Genomic DNA, 3,815 nt, shown 5'->3' with positions numbered 1-3,815 from the left:
CATTTTGTTGTTTGGTGATGTATTTTTCTTATTACTGTGCCAGACGTAGATGATGTGACGTCATGCTGAGATATTTCCAATGCAGCTATAATGTTACAGCGATCTAAACCATCAACAGTAAAGGTCAGGTTTTGGTGTCAGTCCCTCAGAATCAAGGAGAAAGGGCTTCTGTCTAGACTCAACATTTTGCACTGATGTTCAACAATCATACAGGGAGAAATCCATCATAGAAGAGGAGAGAGACCAATTTCCAGTGACAGTAGCCTCAATAGACCAGACAGTATACCCTAAATCAAGTAAGCCTAAATCTGGATTGGACCTTTCAAACATGGCTGCATCACCACCTCTTTACCCTGTGAAGACAAAACAAAGGTAGTTTAGGTCAACTAAGATGACAGACGACCACAGCACGATTTTATATGCACATTAGCCTTTCCAGAAAGTGATCAATGGCTCCTTTGGCCATAACACTGGGGTGTTATCACTGCTATTGAGAAGCAGTCATGGTAAGCCATAATCAATGTAGACCTCCGTCCGCTGTGATTGCGATCAATAGGGTTTAGCCTAAGTGGTTCAGTTTATATCCACACCCATTTGTCCAAAGGATGAGGTTATTTCCCTTGGAAGACATTCAAAGTGCCTCAAACACCCTCCAAGGACTCGGCCCTGCACTTAAAACCCCGTTGTGGTCGTCTCACCCCTGGTCATTCAACTGGACAAAGGTCAAAGTTCGAACAAGCCTACGCCTGTGAGGTCAGGGGCTGTTGCTCCCAGGAATGCCATTATGCCAATGCAATCATTCAAAATGATAGACTCGGCGACAGGGTGATAAGTTCTGAGAAGAGCTGGATTGATTAGGAGTTGATTGCGGATTGTTTATGTGGTCAATCATTTGGGCCAGCACGCTCTGGAGTGTGGCAGTGTCAGACACTCATGCAGTTGTGTGAGAGGCACACACTCGCGCACACACACATCACACACCCCCAGACACCCACACACCTTCACACATACTGAGTCTGGAGACACAATAGACGATGAGGTGAGTTGGTTTTATCGGAAAAAAGTGATGTACAGTAAACTAGGCTAGTAACTTACATTCATTGTAGAACAAGAGTTCCTAAAGTTTTTAATTTCAAGGATCATAAATGAGCATGCATTGTGATCATTAATATAACATTTTAATGTAACATTTCCGCCTCACCTCACTGTAAACTCGGCTCTCATTGGCTGTTGGAGGTCTCTTGAATCTATGATCTCCACACACTTACAGGACTTGTTCAGGACCTGTCCAGATGTTGGGTCATAAATATCAATCATGATATGATCGGGGTGGCTCAGATCAGTTCAAGTCGATCAGGTTGGTTAAGACTGAATGTATAAACTCCTCATATTACCAGATAAAACATCGGTCCTGACCAAGCCTTGGATTGGGATTTCTTCAATTGTCAGGATGGGCAAATCTGGTTGAAATCAGCCTGATAATCCTCTAGTGTGACCGCATCCTGAGACAAAATCATGTACTTCACCTTGCATGAACTTGCTGTCACACTCATCATTCACTCAGGAAAACAACATTACACACTGTAACACACACTGTAAACCAGGCTTACCGAGCATTTAGGGAGCATGACCCTTTAGACCAAATTAGATCATTTGTTAGAGGGTAATAAAGATGTCAAGCAGGGGTTCCATCTGTTTGGACTTTGCCAATATGTTCATTGTAGGTAACGTAACTGTGTGTGTTGGGAGGTGGAGGGAGGGGTTTCTTTTCTTACACATGCCCAGTGTCACATCATGTCAGTGTATAGTGTCCCTTTGTGCAGGGTTGCTTTCCCCAAGTTCTACTTTGTCAGTCTGAGCTGTGAGGACTTGTCGACTTTCACCGGTGCAGAGTGAAGCACCGGGGGGAAGTGGGTCACAATTCTTGTAGAGACAGTTAAAGTGGGCCAAGGCTTAAAAAAGATAAACAGAGACGTACCACTGTGATTTATTGTAGGGGAGCTATCAAAGGGGTTAGCGTACCTTTTTGGGTTTTCTTGCGATCTATAGTAAGTGTTCTGTCTCTTTTTCTCCTCCACTTCTTTGACACTTCTTGAGTTGCTTTGTGAGAGTATAACTTTTTAAGAGTATTTGTAGTTTCAGAAGTACAGTGTATAATGTCGATTTCAAGTATTAAAGGAAAAATCAACCCTAAAATACTTACCTTGTACCTTGCATTTCTGGGTCCATTTTGTTGTTTGGTGTATTATTCTGATTCCTGTGGATAACTGGCAAAATACAGACAACCTGACTTTGAGATATTTCCAGTGCAGCTACAATGGAGTTTGATAGCAGAATTATTTTCAGCTATCTAAAACATTGACAGTAAACATAAATAATACAGGGAGAAATCCATTGTAGAAGAGGCAGAGAGACCAATTTCTCCACTGACAGCGGCCTCAGTAGACCATAATGCAATGCAGCTGCAAGACTTGTGTTTTGAGGAAGGAGAGCAACTTTTACTTTTTCTCGCCTGGAAAAACTCTCACTCCGCTATCACTACCACCATCACTACCGTTCTCTGTCTCTCTCCACCTACATGTATAACCCACAGCTGAATGCAACAAGTTCAGGCCTGTCCTCTGGGGGTTGTCAAAAGGCATTCTGGGAAATGTAGGAAATCACTAACTAAAGTAGAAGTAGACGAGGCAGGTGGAGGGAAAGTGGGTGCACCAAAAAGGTAAATTATAACATCACAAAATAACTCCTGGAAGACACTGAACATGATAAATTGATGATATATAACAGTGTGAGACTATCTAAGGCTGGATTTTCTGTTTGTCTGTAACTGCATTGGTACCTTGGCAGCCCCTGCTCAGTATCTGTCCTGCATTACCACTGCATGATTTCCTCTTGGGGGTGGAACAATGGTGCAGCAGCAGTGCAGCAGCCATGTAAAAAGTGGGTCTTTCATGATGGCTACATCTGTGCGCTGAGTCTGCATTGTGCCTCTCTGTAACTGCAGAGCGATACATTGCCTCGCCTGCAGTGAAAAAGCTTCTGTTTCATGCACTTTCTTAGAGAGACAAGTACGGTTTCTTGTTTACCTATGATTTATATCACAATTTTTTCCCCACTACAACTTACTCAATACAAGAAACTGACCAGTTGAGTGCAGATGAAAGTTCTAATCCCTTATTAATTTCACTGATTAAAGCCATTTCAGTCAAGATGTATAAAGAGAGGAGGAGAGAAGTTAAGCATTTTTAAGCCTTGAGACAATTGAGCACCTCAGTGTTATGAGAGTTGTTCTAATATTTTGGCCACTCTGTGTGTGTGTGTGCACTACACTTAGATAGGGCGCACACACACAATCATATGCAGAGTGTGAATAGCCCGGCAGGCTTTAGCAAGAGTAATATTGTTCCGACAGGGAAAGTCAAGAGCTGGAGCCTGACTGCCGCTCTTTATAAACAAATCCACTTTCTCATAAATAGTTTACAGAGACAAATCCACACCGAGCCGTCGGAAGACAGCGTTGCAGAGAGGCAGAGGGGGGGAACGCGGCCACCGCAGACGGACGGAATCAAGAAGTAAGGAAAAATATTCGTACAATGCTGAACCGACTGTTTTGAAACCTTGCGTGATGGGAAAATATGGATGGGAAAGACTCGTTTATGAGAGTCTTTACACTTTACACATCCCCACCCACTGGCACTGTAACCTGATAAGTAGACAGCCTGACAACTTGACTCACTGGTCACATTTATAGCACCAGATCCCCCCCCTCCCACCCCTACCAACACCCTTATATCAGCCCCCCCACGCCCATCGCC

Source organism: Centroberyx gerrardi, chromosome 3, assembly GCF_048128805.1.
Source record: "Centroberyx gerrardi isolate f3 chromosome 3, fCenGer3.hap1.cur.20231027, whole genome shotgun sequence".
Taxonomy (NCBI): domain Eukaryota; kingdom Metazoa; phylum Chordata; class Actinopteri; order Beryciformes; family Berycidae; genus Centroberyx; species Centroberyx gerrardi.
Note: the sequence above shows the minus strand (reverse complement) of the source record.